At 37.7% G+C, this 16,763-nt stretch overlaps 1 protein-coding gene across 4 annotated transcripts in view; it reads right to left on the bottom strand.

The window, feature by feature from the left end:
* Window positions 1-16,763, bottom strand: part of TENM4 (teneurin transmembrane protein 4) — a 614,726-nt gene that overhangs the window by 519,606 nt on the left and 78,357 nt on the right. For all 4 annotated transcript variants that reach the window (XM_071556826.1, XM_071556796.1, XM_071556807.1 and 1 more), the window contains exon 2: window positions 3,141-3,281. The gene's annotated coding sequence lies outside the window, so the exon portion shown is untranslated. The remainder of the gene's footprint in view (window positions 1-3,140; window positions 3,282-16,763) is intronic.

Genomic DNA, 16,763 nt, shown 5'->3' with positions numbered 1-16,763 from the left:
TAATTTTTAGTTTGAGTACCTTGAAGCATTGCCATAAGTGTCAGAAAAAATGTCAATTTCTTAGCAGAAACCAATAAAAAACATGCTAATTAGAGCTCATTTGACCACCCCTTAATAAGAGGAACCACAACACTTCCCATGAACTTGCTCAGGGATGATATTCCCACATAAAGATATTTTATCTGCTTACCAAAATTCAGCTATGTCAAGAGCTCCAACAGCTTGAAAGACACCAGCTGTTTCTTGCCTCCATCAACCCCCTACTTGTAGTAACAGATCTTTGAATCTCAGGGTCTTTGAGAACATGGCACCAGCAAAACAATAGCCTTGATTCTGTAGATGCCTTACAGTGGTTCCCTGTGTGTTTATTATGGAAACTCAACATGACCAGTGTGCAGCCAAAGATTATTTTTCTTCCAAAGGCCAGACTTGCATGGAATTCTTTAATTAAACGCACTGTAGAAATGTCAGACTTTACCCCTCTGTATATATAGCATCCTTTGTCCTTCACATAATGATTTTAAAGTGTTCTGAAGACATCATTTGATAGAATAATAAGGTATTATTATTGAATCTGTATGTCTCCTATTGTTCCAGGAGCACTGACCTTGCTTCCCCAATGCAGAGGTCTGTCTGCCAGGCTAATCACACTGATATTTGAGTACCTCAGAGGAGATCCTTAAGTGGCAACGTTTCTGCAGGAACTCAAAAGTGGCCAGACGTACTGATAAGATCCATTTATTACTCTTGTACATTTCTGCAAGGTTATAAAACAATTCCAATTTCAAATGTAAATCGCCATCCTGATGACATGTGGAGAGATCCTTGGTTAAATAACTGAACTTCTCCCCAGTTGTCAATGTTCCTCATACAGGCGGCAGTGGATGTGATTTACTAGCAGATAGTAACCACAGGGAACTAAGATGAATGAATTCCCCATCCAACTTTTCCAGCAGATATGTTGTACTGATAAATGTCCTTGAACTACTGAATCACTATTAAAATAACCCTTCATTTATGTCCTTCACTTTTATTTGCCAGGACAATGCATTAATGCTGTATCCTTTAGCCATGGACAAACAGATATTAGTACACCTTCCTGTAAGTTTTTTTTTCTTCCTTGACTTGATATGTTGTATAGACATATCCATAAATATCCATGCACACAGCAGGGAATGTGCAATACATCTGACAGGGAATGGTTACTCCCAGCACAATACCACTTTTTAATATAATCTTGGCTTGTTTCCATAGCTGTCAAAAAGTCTAGGTTAGGTTGATAGGTGTCTTAAAAAGTACAGTTTGTGGCAATTGAGTTTTTATTCTTCTTTTCAAGAAAGTCCTGATATTTATGAAGGTTTTTTCTTCCAGGAATAAGCTTTTTGATAGCTGCTGAAAAAAATTATGATACAAAAGCTCCTGTGTGGGGATATGAAGATAGTCAGCATCAGCATCCTTTGCATATCTGCACATCTGAGAAAATGTCCAATGATTTCACTTTTTCACTCAGAATCTTTTAATTTATTTTCTTTTCTGAAAGGAAAATTTAGTGCTCTTCTATTGCCTCACCACACTTTTCATTTGTTCTGAAAAACCTTGTTTTCTCCCTCTTACACAGTAAAGATGCCTAGACTATAGTTTCTTTTATTTCAATACTTCTGGGAATCTCAAAAAATAAAAAAGCCTTCATGTAATGACACTATTGTTATACCAATCTCTACCAAATAAGTCAGCTACAGTTAGAAATCTAAATATTCCTTTTAAAATGCATTTATTTTAATAAAGACATATCAAGAACAATCTGCCTGTCACTGGTACAATGTGTATTTTTAAGAACTTGCCCAAAGCAGCAAGAATTCAGGCTAGTCTCATTACTATATAAACACAATAATGTGAAACATATTTTATAGCCTGGACCAGGGGAAGAAAGCAAGCATATACTTATTGTTTAAAACCAATGGAGAATCAGAACATTCTTGAAACATAAAGCTGTAGTTTGAACTCTGTCTGAGTAAAGACATTCTCCTGTGGTGGATTTCAAAAGCAGAAATGTTATAGGACTCTAAACCTTGTCCTTACAAGTCAAGTCACTACAGATCTTGTTTATTTGTCTCTGTACTTTGAAGTACAGTGTTCCAAGCTTCAAGTTGTAGAAATAAACTCAATTGTGTTTCTAGATATTTATCTATGGCTAGTTAAAGTTTCAGTGTATGTAGCACTATAAGAACATTTCAAATTTCCATTGGTTTTGTTTTGTTCTCTTTGAAATACTTTGGGTTGGACACTCATTTTTAAAAGTGAGGTACAGCATTCTGCAGCTGACAAGTTCTATTTCTTAATTGCTAAAAAAATACTGTTTCATGGGGGATAATACAGTTCTAAAAGATCTTGCGAAGCATCATTACATGAGTCAGAAGTAGGAGATCCACATGATATTTTAAAATCAGTGGTGGTTACGCTCATTCAGCAAAAGTATTGGTGGCAGTCAAGGTAAAGTTTAAGTCGAAGTCAGCATATGGTTTATTTGTTGTGAAAAAAGGACTTATCTTTACTTGTACTGTGAGTATGAAAGAGTAAAAAGCTGAGTGTTGGTAGGTATTTGGCGAATTGGAAATGCTGGTAAAACACAGGGAATGGAGGTTCTGTAGTAAGGAATAAATTATGATAGGTAGTATAAGAGCTGCCATGAAATTATATTTAGGTTATTTCTTATACTTCAAATGAACTTCCAGATCAGTACATTAACATTGACAATATCATTTATTCAAACTTCAGGAGCCTGGGATAATTTCTCATCTTGATTCAATCACTTTGGTTAAACCTCTTGTTAACAATACGGAAAAAAATATGGATTTTCCAAGTGATCATTATTTATTAGATGATAAATTTAAAATGACCCTGCAAATATAATTTCATGGGTTTTGCTCTTTTCATTTCTTTAAAGAAAAACAATGATGGAGAAAAAAAAGGTTCTTAAAATATTACAAGGAAAAGCTTGATATATTCACTCCACTTAAATATTAATACACATCAAAAGAGAATTATAAATGTCTAAATACCACATCCATGGTAGATTAAATGTTTGACTTCTTTCTCTTATCTTTACAAATAAATCTAAAAAACAATGATAGTGTACTTACATATTTCAGATCCTCATCTGTCTAACAATAGAAAGCACTCAAGTCATGTATTAGAATAACTCGTGTGGTCTCTTCTCAATCCCCTTTTTGTGTTCACCATCCATACAAATCAGTGCGCCACTGCAGGTCCAGCCATTCTCACTACAGAAAAGGAGCCAGGTGTTGAGCGTCAGACAAGACTGGCATGGATTTGTAACGGTTGTTTGCATGGCAGCTGTCAGGAATGTAGACACAGTATTGCTCATAAGTTCCAAGACCCATATTTCCTCTATCTGCCATAGCACCTCATCAGAAGCCAGGCTACTGTCACATCAGACAGTAACTGGTACCTGTCTTTATATCTGTGTTAACATGGACAAGTAGATATCTACCTTCATAACTAAAGGACAGCCATGCCCAAGCTGCTTTCCCATGCTTTGATTTCCCCAAGAAGAGAGTTATCGCATGTTCCAAGCTTGTTTCTACGCAAGATATACAGGACATGCCACCATCCATTGGTGTCTTCATGCACTAGATGTGGTCTCAAATGCTCGACAAGGAGTACACTGAATGTGAGGAGCTTTAATCTGAATGGAATGAAAGTGGACCTAAGTTAGTATGCACACATATATAAACCTGCAGAAAGAGAAAATGTATTTTTCATGAAATAAACGTCTAAATCTGATATTATTTTCCTTCCTCCCCCCACATTTCACCTTTAATACTGGTAATAAACCATACTTACTTTTTTTAAAGATAACACTAAAATATTGTAGCTGTTACAGACTTGTATTGGTCTTTTTGAAGACATTTAGGAGAGATACTCCTGTGCCTGACACCTGGATGATAAGTCCAATTGTCTCAACATACATCAACAAAATTACCATCTCAGTCCGAGAGTGCATATTATTCAGACACTTTAACTTAGTAATGACCCAAACTTTTCTTTTTTAGCAGCTCTAATGAAGACTTGAAGACAACTCTCAATTTTAGAAGCACTTCAATTCATATGCAAGTTTACCATGAGACACACTGGGTAATGTCACTCAGTGTAGTGATACCACTCACTGGTATAATATGTGGCACAACAGTAAAAATAATCCAGTATGATCTTGCTAAAGGCCAACAGTTTCTGATAGGTCACAATTAGCATGCCCTTCAACGTTATCAAAAAATAGCTTGAAAACTGTTGACTGCAGATGTAAGATGCAGCCCGGCTCAGCTGTCCACATAAAACTGCCCAGTGCCTCTAGAGATGTCCTAGTTATTCTGATTGTCCTTCATCTGCTGTCCAGAAAGACATGAATTTCCTGCAAATCCTGCAACTTCTCTGCCAGTCTCTTAAATAAGTTTGGGCATCTAAAATGGCTCTGGGCATCTAAAACATCTGTAAGTTTATTATAAAACTAACTTGTGCTCTAAATCACAAGTTATGCATTGACAACAGGACTTTGTGATTCTCCACCTCACTCTTGCTCCTCCCCATGTATAATGCCTGTACACCATCCCTTTCCACAAATACTGCTTCAGGGAATGGGTTGCATAACAAGACACCAATCTTTTTTGTATTGTATGCTATTTACGACAGGCATGCATGCTGTATCAGGGCTCACATTCTTTATTCTTTAATTAATATTACCTTTTTGGTAAAAATTAAAGCAATGGGAATCCCAAAAATCCATTATGTTTTGATTGTTAGGGACTGTCATAAATGGTTTCCAGTAGAGATAATGCTGTAAATGTTGATCATGTTACAAGCTGGGCCCACTTACTGTCACTTCAGGAAAAAGAGGTTTGAATATAAACCTCCTATTTTTAACTGAGTTAATATTAGAACTGAAGGAGGAGATGTTCAGCTGGAGTAAATAGTAGCTTTGCTGATGTAAGTGGTACTATGTTAGTTTACAGTTGTGAAACAACCATCAGAAAAAGTGTATGTTTTCTCAACCAAGAGCTCCATAAATGTAATTATAACATTATTTCAATAAGGAAAAGAAAAATCACAACACAAAGAAAAGTTGAGATTATTCAAAGATATCTGGGGAGCCCTGACAAACTTCTATGAGCAAATGAATGGAAATATAGAACATGTATCCTAGCCCACTAGACTGATTCAAATCCCCAAGCTAAAGTCTGCATGTTAAATAACTACAAGTTTTGTTTACAATGAGCAGTATATTCCAGACATAATTAAAATAAAGAAAATTGTTATTGGACACCTCTTGATGATAAAAAACCAAACAAAGCCCCCAAGCCTCTAAGGTATTAAATAAGTCTTTTTTATACTGTGATCATACATTTGTTTTCTTCTTGAAGTTGCAGTTCCTAGAGTACTGTAAGATTATTATTAAAAATAAAAGCACGACCATCAAATTTTGTTACTAAATTGGAAATAGGAGTTCTGCATTTGGATGAAAAATAAAAAGAAGAAAAATGGTCTAGTATTTAAAACCCACAATTCTAAATAACTTAATTTATCTCGAGTTATTAAACATTCTAGAGCTGGGCATCAAGTTTGGGAGTCTACTCAAGGGCATCTGCACTTTGTAGTAAAATATAGGCAAAATTAGAAAAATCTAGTAAGTTTAAACCAAAAAGAACCTTACTTCCCTGAAAATTCAACTAAAGGAGCCAAAGTTGTGTTTTCTTTTTAAATTAATTTCTCTATATTTAGCTGAGGTGACTCCATAATGAAGCATAGCAAAGAGCACAGCAAAGGAGAACTGAGATTGTGAGCTTTAGGGAGATTTAGGGCTGCAGAGCGGCTTGCTTTTTGTTTCATTAACCTGCCCAAGAAAGCAATTCCCTCCACAGTCCCCATGCCCAATCCCCATAAGTGGAGACATATGGCAGTTTTGTGATACAGAGAACACACTGTGGTAGTTTTATTGATACTGGAACTGCTTCTTAGCCAGTGTAAGTCTTCTCCTCTCATCTATGAATTGATCCCATTGACTCTTGGCAAAGCAAGAACAGTCATAAAGGTTAATGCTGGCCTTGCAGGCAGATTTCTTCTCTGAATTGCCCTCTGAAACTGCCTCTCCTCACTGACTCCAGGGAGACTCTCTAAATAAATTTAAGCTAGAGCTAACTTTTGTGTCTTTGCAGATTCAGTGGGATCAATTTGTAATGGTGTGCTTTTTCTCTTTGTCCAAAATTCTCAGATGTGAGTCTATTGATAGAAACCCATCAAAAATAGCAATAAGAGTGGTGCAAGTTCTGCATGGCCATCATTGTCTTAGTATCTGGTCAATGATAATGTTAAGACGAGTCTCTTCCTACCTCCCTCCCTCTTCTGCCTATGCATTACCTATCTGAGGACAGTAACCATTAAAACATTTCAAAACCCAGATCCCAACATTTCCATTTTGAATTAACATGAAATTATTAATGAATGTGAATTACCCTGAATGGGAGTGCTGCAGTGCATCTTGCAAGGACCTTGCAAAAGGGGTTTTCAGCTCAGATTCTTGGCTAAAGGTCAAAATGCCATGTGGCAAAACATCTCACACACACAGACACGCGAGATTGTTTCATATTTTCTGCTTCCCTCCTCAGATTTTTCTCTTCCAGCCATCAGCTTCTATGCTAACCTTGAACTGCAAGGAATTTCATTTTGTGGCTTGTGTTTCCTCCAAAGCAGAACTGCAGGACCTCAGTTCCTCCCCAGAAATTATGTCTCCTGGAGTCATTATTCCCTCTTGGCTTCAGACCACTTCCTGCAATTTCAGAGCCACTGAAAACAACAGTTTCAAATGAGCTATTAACCCATGAAGGTTAAGCCAGGCTGGATTCACTAGCATTCCTTTGACACATTTTCTTTTCTCCCATTTTGCTTTTCTCCTAACCCTGAACTTTGGTTGAAATAGAACCAAAGCTTCTTCCTCAGACAAGTTTTGGTCCATTTTTACTGACCCTATCATTCCTGGAATACTGTTTTCTTTTCACCTCCAGTTTTCTGCTGCAGACTACTTTTTTACCAAATCTATCTTTCTTGAAAAATTCTGATGACCTGTAAAAGCTGAAATGTTAACTATCAAAACCCTTGGGTATATTCACAAATGGTTATGTAAGGCTGGAGGCACAATGCCAGACGAACAGACGACAGACCCATTTATCATCAGTAGGAACAGGCACATTAATTGGCTACAATGCCAGTACCGTCCTTCAGCATTAACAAAACTCTTCTTGATCCTGAATGTACCCCTAGAACATCCTTCATTAAATAAGACAAATAATACTGAGGCCAGGGGTCGCCTTGCTACATCGAAGAAAGCTCAATTATTTATGAATGCGTCCCTGGCTAAGGATGCCTTTGCCTTGCAAATAGATCTTTTTGGTCTACTGACTAAAATTTACTATTCTACACACACACATCTTCTGTATAAAAGAATCAATGACAGAGAAATGGAAACACATGAATTCTGTAAAGTCTCTGGACTGGGGGAGGGTGGTTGGACATTGGGACAGGTTGACAGACAGGCTACAGAGTCTCCATTCTTGGAAATTCTGAGTGGACACAACCCAGGATTCTTGTAGCTGATCCTTCTGTGAGCAGTGTGTGTTGGACTAGATGATCTCCAAGATCCCTTCCAGCCTCTGTGCTATTCTATAGTTCGGAGTTCATAAGATGAAGTCACACAAGTGGATTACCAGGTTTCTGTCCCTGGCTCTTCCATGTACTCACACAAAAGCCAAAATTCTCATAATTGGCCACTGTCTCCAGCTGTTTTACCATGCCAAGAGAACTCCCACCTTGAGAACTCTTTATGCCAATTTTCTTGCATACCCACCAAGCATGTGAAAAAGCAGTGGCCATTGTTTAATATTGTACCTGTAGAATTCCCTGCAGTTAAATGAACTTGTCTGCAAAACAGGAACTACTTGACCCTTGGACACAGTTGCTATGCAAACATTGTGTATGATTCCAGGCATACAGAGTAATGATTTTGTGTGTCATCTCTGTCACCATGGCTAGTCCAGAAGCAGTTATACAGTCTAATAGCTCTGCATCAGGATAATGAAAGTAAAACACTGATAATTTTACTGGAATATGGACCACTCATTACAAGTAATAGAGGCAAAGTGTTTCTTTCAATGGTGGCTTTCACCTACTTTTTCTTGAGTTGCCAATAAATGGTTCTGTGATCCATTTAATGGAAGGAAGAGCTCAAAAATAATGCTTTAGTATTAGTTCACGGGACTCTGAAAGGACCACCAGGGTCAAGTCCATCTTGCCAACACAATTACTAATTGATCACCTGTTGCTACCATGGCTACACTCAACACACAGATTCTGATGTTATCAAACCCCCTCCATTTATCTTGTTGACTAATTATGTTTTGATCCTATCATAAATGACATTTCACCCCTCCTTTTATCACCTTTTGACCTTGACAGGAAAGAGAATTGTTTTTTCTTTTTCCCCAAGGGGACTGGGGACTTTCTTCTCAGAATGACAGAATATTTCCTCTGTACTTGGAATGGAGCATTTTGTTTGCACACAGTACTGAGGAATTTTCAGAGCTGACACTATGTCAGGCTGGCATGCATGCTTTATACCTGCGTAGCCAAAGGAACTGGCAGATGGTTGGTGACAAAAGGAGCATCCCATGGAGCTGCAGGAGAACCATCTCAACAGATCCAAGATTTCAAAGCCTGAAAGACACTGCAACAGCCCAACCGTAGCACTGCTCAGCATTCAGCCAGAAGCAAGGCAGGTGCTTGAAATGTTTGCCAGGATTCACTGATTCAAAAGTGCTTAGTCTCCAATATGGAAATAAATCTGGTAAAAGGCTGTGGGGTGCTCTTACAAAGAGATCTACGGGGTATTGCCTGGTGTAGGATAGCATCTACCACCTTGCCTCTGTGACTTTTTGACAGCAAGAAGGCAGACCTATCCAATATTGTCCCTTCCAGGCCTCAAAGCAGGCCAGCCAGTGAGAATAAGTGAGAACAATGAGAATGCATGATGTTGAATGAAGTAGTAACTTAAAGAGAAGTGGGTGTGCTACTGAGTAGGTCTTCTTTCAGTATGGATCTCCAGGACCACAGCATCTGCCATCACACAGCATCTGGTGGGGACCATTTCATAGGATAGAGGTGACTGTTGATGGTTGGTTCAGTGGTGCATAGACACTTGAGTTGTAACCCTGGCTTATGGGACTGGGGAGAATGGAGTCAAGATTGTTGAGCTCAGTATGACAGATCTGTCACATTTAGATCAGTTTTGCCCTCTGCCTGAAAGCATCATATTTCTTGTCTACCTGCCTCTAGTAGGCAAATGACATGCTTGGATTTCAGTCTTCCATCTGAACTTGCCAAAGAAAAAATTTTTTTTCTGCAATTTTCCTTCCTCAAGTTGGTGGTAGACTGACAAGGAAGCATTCAGGTCTTTTTGTCACACTATTATTTCATTTTCTAAAATCCTCTTCCCTGAAAATTATCCTCCCCCGACCCCTGCTCAAAATTTCCCATGCTGCACCTACATGATTCACAGTTCTTGTTAAGCAATGGTGAACCTGTCCAGAACATGTGGAGACTCTTTCTTCTACAGAAGAAATGAACCATAGCAAAGATCATTGCAGCTAATCTGTCTTCAGACTCAGGAAGATTCTTCTGAACCTCTGCATTTCAGAAGATGACCTTTATCAAATGTAAAACCTACAAATACATTTTGACTGTGTAGGGTAAACTATGGATATAGGATTTGATGTACAAATGTAACAGCCCTTCTCCTTTCATACATCAGCCAATACAGCACAGATGCAATGTCACAGAAAGAAAAGCATAAAGTAGAGGAAATAAACATAAAAACTAGCTTATAACTTGCCAGTGGGGAATAGGAGACCAACTGAAACAATTTATAGTGAAGGTCCTACAGAATACCATGAAGTTGGTCTCTCTAGAGGAAGGAAGGGGAGCCAGGAACAATATTATCTCTCTAAATGCAAACATTGTTTGGGAGAGATGGTGCTTATGTGATCAGGCCAAAAGAACAAGAGCTTTTTGCTGAATAAGCAACTGGGCTTGCTGGTGTAGGAAGCACTGTGTACACTGATGCCCGAGGGCATTGATTTCATGATCAGGAGACCCTGAGACCTGCTTCAGTTTTCCCATAATGAATGGATTGAGTGCATTCATCAAAACTGAGACTTCAGGGCTCAAAGTTCAAAAAGCTACCAGAGGTGACATCATTTCCCTGCTTCCTTCTTTTCTTGTCCCTTCCAAAAACAACCCCACTATATTTTTTTTCTACCCATTTGACTGAAATCACCTTGGGGTTAATTATCTTTCGGGGATGAAAACCATATGCTATTTCATGCTCTTGCATAAGGTTAAGCTTCATATGATGAAACTGATCAATTAAATCTTATGGGAAGAGAAGAGACAGTGAAGCCTGGCCAGGAGTTAGTGTTCTCATTTACTGACAGTGTAATTGAAGGTATCAGACACATTCAAAAATTCATTTGCCCACAAAGAGCAGAGGAGAGAAAGTGTTGCTTGTGTCATCATAAAATGAAGGTAGAGAACATTAAAGTGGAGAGCATTAATGTAAACAAGATAAGGACAATCACTGCCTAAGACTAGCAAGACTTGGACTATGGAAAGGTCATATTATTTTTAAAAAAACTCCATTTTTTTCTGTGTGTTTGTTTTGGTTTTTTTTCCACTTTGCAGTTTGCAGACTGCTTTGAACACAGCAGATACCCTGCTGATGTGTATTCATAAAATCCAGCCTACTGTGTGGGTCTGTGCCTGTCATTTCCCTTTAGTGCAGAACAGTCCCCTAAAATGTTAGTCTGATTTTCCAATCTATCTGGCATGTGAGGTTGGCTCTCATCATAGTGGATGGTTTTCCTTCAAGCTAGAATATGAATTATTTTGTCCAGATTTGGCAGGGAAAAAAGAGAAGAGAAAACTGACATGGAAGCACTCCATTTAATGTCATGCTTGTAAAATTCCTGCATACAAAAATTTTAAGTAGAAAGAAGATCTACAGTCACACGCAAGTGACTGAGGGGAAACAGTGAGACTTAAACTAAAAGCTGTTTAAAAGTAAATTTGTCATAACCCCTAAGCCAGTAACTTTGTTGCCTGAATAATTTCCTAGTCAAAAAGCAAGGTTTTCTTTGCCTGTGAAAAAGAATAACTCTGAGAACCACTCAATTCACAGCCCTGCAGAGCTCAGATTGAACATAGGGTAACATTTCAAAGCAGTTACACTTCCCCAGCATCTAGCATTTGGAAAGTGTGTTACTGAAAAGAAATAAGCACAAACATACACAGATGTCTACTGTTCTGGCTTCAAATAATCCGTGTGAAGAAAGAGTGAGGTATGTATATATATATGGGTGTACACGTGTGTGGGCATGCATGGGAAAGCAAAGTGAGCTTTATTTTTATTCTGAATCCCACCTAAACAAAGATCCTTATGTTATCCCCTTGAATGAGGTAAGAAACATGATCATTTGGTTCCAAAATCTGCATGAAAGTACAGTTTTTGTAGCCCTGAATGAGCAGTCAAAGTAAAAGAGATCAGATGAACTGCACTTAGAAGTGACGCAATGAACTGGTACAAGGGGAAAGTGCTTTTAGTGATCGATATGAAAACAGGGGGCTTTCATCTAACCACAGCAAGGATGGCAAAGAGGAATTTGGGCAATATAATATGGGATAAAAGGGTAGATAGCCACTTATTTCAATCTAAAGACTTAATGATGCTTATTAAAAGGTTGTTACTTGGTTTCATGGAAGAATTACTGTCCTTTACCTCTTTCCTTAGAATGAATGGCCTGAAAGGGAAAAACAAGGGGTTTTAAGTCCTTGGTCCTTGTTATGGAAGCACTTTTCTCATTTTTCTCTAACTTTGCCAAAAGATCACCTCATGAAAACAAGCAATACACAATGCAATTCACTAGGCAGTACATTCATATTACAGCACTTGGGTAATAACTTATTATGATTTGATTTACATTACAGTTGTTGAGGTTTGGGTCAATGTCACCAATAAATGAGAATTCTGAAACAGCAGTATTCTTATGCCAAAGAAAATGCATTGGGCCAAAATCAAGTCTGGAGGAGGCAGGTTGAAGACAATGAACTTTCAGCAGGTGAGCTAGGCTGCACATTTCTGCTGGGGAAATGTTTCCACCACTGCAACACTTCTTTATTGCTGTCATTTTCTCAATGAATTATTGCTTTTTTGTCAGATTTACCTCCCCTTCCACTTGAAAACAGTCATCTGGTGAATAGGCCAGCAATAAAACAAAACCTCCTGGAGGTTAATGTTGCAATGACAACAGCCAAAAAAGAAAAGGAGCTGCTTTACCTCTTCAGCTAGGGGGCTGAACCATGCAGTACTGGTTCAGCTACAAGAATTGGATCTGTCTTTATCTGAATATAACAGGCAGCACTGCTTTTCTCGCACTGGATAACAAAGTGTTTTGAATTCAGTTACTAAATTTTGTTAGACTACTTAGTGTGCTTCAAAACCTTACAGTTCTTCAGCAGTAACTAGAAAAGACTATTCAGATTAATTTGTTTCTTTAAAAAAAAAAGTCTATTAATTAGCTCTTCAATTAATGTTAGGAAATCCCATATAGCATTTGAATATGAGTATACCAGGTGCTGGCATTCCTAAAGTTCTAAAGTAAATAGATATGGGGCAAAGATCTTCCCTGGCTCACAGAAATCCAGAGCACCAAATGGCCCTTTTTCTTGTCAGAAGTACTCACCAACTACATAAACTGGCTTTTTCTGGGTTAAAGAACTATCTTCCCACTTTTTGTAGGACAAATCAAGGGAGATCAGTTCAGATAGAATTACATAAAATTAAACAAACTGGGCCAAACCTTTGAAAAGCCATGTTGCTCCTGTATTCCACCTGATAGTGTTTGTCTTACATGTGAAATGTAATTTCTGAGTTAAATCAAACTGGAACATCCAGAGAGAGACTAGCAATCCAAGATGTAGATTTATAGAATCATTTAGGTTAGAAAAGAATTACAAGATCCTTGAGTACAAAACACATTCCAAAATATAAAATGTGGAAAATGTTTTTAAGTTAACTGTTTTCAGACATGTAGAACATGTGAGCACATTCCTTTAGCAATTAATATGACACGGAATCAAGCAATGAGCAAATGCATGAAATCAAAGAGCCTTTCCCCTGTTGCATTCCTTAAATAGTCATTTATGAACTAGAAAGTAAATGCACAAAGAATCTTAAATCACAACCAACCACACCAGCAAAACTTTGACACTCACTTCACACTACTAAATGGTTTTAAAGCCAGAACAACTGCAACAGGAGATGAAGTCCAACTTTACTGGAACAAATTGTGCTTTGAATTATGTTGGTGCTGTGCCACAGAAGTCAATGGGATATGACCTTCACAGCTAATGAAAGAAGTCCACTAAATTTGTCCTAGTCAGCTTGGCTGCATAGCCCCTTTGCACGTTCTATGCACCGCTTTTTCGTTCCACCTCTTAGGATAAGTAAAAGGTTTTCAGTTAAAATATAAGGTAATGAATATGAGAAACACTTTTTTTACAGTAAATCCTGCAGTAAACAATGACAGTACACTGGAAACTACAGAATAGATTTCCATGAAGACTGATACAACTTGATGAACTCGGTCTTTTCACTGTGATATCTCTCTGTAAAGGAGCAGGTTTACTACAAAGATGTAAGAGTCTTGCAGGCATTTTAGAGCATTTTTAGAGCACCATGCAGTGTGCCCTAGTTATTGCTTTTGTGACTGCAGAGCAATCACAGAGCAGATCCTTGTCCTTTGCCTCCTTTCCTTCCAGATCACACCTGAGTCCAGCCTTGCATATGGCAGTGGGGTAAAGGAATTCTTTCACACCTAAAATTTATGGTGTGGCATGATCCTGTCAAACACACGTTTGAGAAATGCCTACAGAAAAGGGTTTATTTATTCTTTAAGAAACAGATTCAGTTGACAACAGGAAGGAGGGAGGCAGTGAAAATAATGAGAAAATAATAATGATCATTACCCATAAATATTAAAGCCGATTAACAGATTATGAGATAAAAAAGCAAACAAATCTTCTGTAGTTTAAGATTCTAATAGCATTAAGGTTCTGTTTTCTGTCAACTAATTTTAAGTTAATTGCCATTAATTTTTCATAGCTAACTAGTGAAAGAAATGAAATTCCTGTATTATTTGCTATATACTCTAGTTGTGAAGGGTGTCCAGCATGAATAAAATGTGGCGAAAGTCTCATCACAAGATAATTGAAATTATAGCTAGAAAAGGCTTACTAATCCATACCCTTGCCACTGCAATTTCCTCTCTTCTATGCAGCATCTGATGAAGTATCCTACTCAAACAAGGTTTAAAAGTGACTCAGTGATTTAGAATTTTCTGATGTTAATTAACTAAATTATTTATTTTAGTGAAACCTTTCAGCAAGTAGTCTTTAAGTTCTGTATGCTATACATCCCTACACCATTAGAAATATATTATATATTAGACAGGCATTTGTGACAGAGATGACCCTTTCTTTCCAATGCAAATAGCTACATGCTTCCTTCTAATTTTTAACATTGAATTTGTTTTGTTCGATAAATGCTGAGAAGCTTGTTCAAACCATCTTCTTACCATATCCAACTTGGATATGTTAACTACTTTTCTCATTGTGTATGTATGAAGTTTTGGTGTCTGAAAGACTCATACAGGAAAGCAATCTAAATCAGCCTTTTTTCCCCTGATCTGGATGTCTAGAGAAATCAAGAAATCCTAGAGTGATTTGAGTTGGGAGGGACCATTAAGATCATCTGCTTCCAACCCTCCTGTCATGGGCAGGGACACCTTCCACTATACCAGGTTGCTCAATGCCCCATTCAACCAGGCCTGCACTATGAGGTCTGGTAAACACAAAGTGTTTTGCACATTAAAATCTATTATTTTGGAAGATTGTATCACCACTGCATTATCAACAATATAATAGGGTACCAGTGAAAAAGACTATACAATAGGAAGATAAATATTAACTTATTCTGCTGAATAGATAGGTGTATACATGTAGCCCATCAGCTAAAAGGCTGCAGTCAACTGAAAAACCTTTATGTTGAACCACTTGTAGGAGGTGGCAGAAAATCACAAGGTGGTAATGTTAATATTTATTCCCCACAAAAGTTCAGAAAAATAACTTCGCATAAGGTCATCATTATATGTGTAATACAATCAGCAACCAACCAATGACACTCTCAGGCCATCAGATGCACAAAATACACAACCTGAAACCACATAATTTTAATTTTAAAAGATACTTATACAAATCCCAGAACAAATTAAGTTCTCATTAACTTTTGCTGCTGATATACCCTTTTACTAACATAAATGTCTTCCACCATATACTTGAGAAAATTCTGTAAGTCATACTGCAGCAGGAATTTCTTCCTGCTTTGCAGCTCAAATTTTCTTTTGTTTAACATAATCCCATCATGACTGTCTATATCACCCTGGGATAACAGAAATACTCTTTACCCTCTGAGAACAGGACTTTCTGTTTCCTACCAAGTCAGGTGGGTTAGCCCCTTAGTGATTTTTGCTGCTGTTCTCGGAATTCCCTTCAATTTGTCAACATCCATCACTATATTCAAGGTGCAATCTCATCACTGCTGTATAGCAAGAAAATCACTTCCCAGTGGACAAAGGAATGACGAGCCTGCACATACAGACTGAAATAACAACATCCCTTTTTGTCATCCTCTAGCATTCCAGCATGCATGTATCATTTGCTGTCTGCTAAAACCCCAAGGTCTCCTTTGACATTACTGCTTTCCAGGTAGCTTTGTCTGACTTAATAACTGTGCTTCAGATTATTTCCCTCTCAGATTTACAAGCCTACAGTTTTCTAGGTTGAATCTCATTCTGTTACTTGAACCACATATTTATGACATGTCCCATTCTCCTCACAGTATTTCCTAGTAATTAAATATAATTTGTTTGGGTTTTTTTTGAGGCAGCAGTTGGAAGATCCTTACTAAGATTTGGACAGGATTTGATTGGTGTATTTCAGTTCTTTTATATCTTTCCCTGATTTTAGTGGGTGTTACACCTTTGTTCACTGCTAAGATACTCATTTTTTTTATCAGTGTGATTGACTGTACAGGTGCCAAAAGGCAGTCCCGGAGCTCTCTCTTATTCTTGCATGTCATCCAGAAAGAAAAATGCAACCATCTTACCTGACTGTTGGTATCTACAGTGTAGCCAAATCACTCACTCCTAAACCAGTATAAGCTCTTCTACAGTCAAAGGAATTTAAAAATGGACATGTTCAGGTTACAATTAGTCTCATCCTGAAATAAGCATCAAAACCAAGTTTACAAGCTACACCCCAGAAATGTTTGTTCCATTTCAATGGGCATGGGGAGAGTCCAGTGGACCTGGCTGTAGATATGTAAACAGCTACAGACAACTGCAGACCATTATAGACATCTTTGACTGGCTTCATGATTTACTCTTCCATATTTTTAAAGTACTAAAATATAAAAGTGTAAGAACTTTAGATTTAGTTCTCTTTTTTTTTCTATATCATAAATTTTTTCATCTGTAAATTAGGACCATTTTTGATGATCCATCTTTAATAGTGAGTTTTATCCAGCAGTA

The sequence above is a fragment of the Pithys albifrons genome, chromosome 1 (genome assembly GCF_047495875.1).
Source record: "Pithys albifrons albifrons isolate INPA30051 chromosome 1, PitAlb_v1, whole genome shotgun sequence".
Classification (NCBI taxonomy): Eukaryota; Metazoa; Chordata; class Aves; order Passeriformes; family Thamnophilidae; genus Pithys; species Pithys albifrons.
Note: the sequence above shows the minus strand (reverse complement) of the source record. Positions and strands in the feature narration are given on the sequence as shown.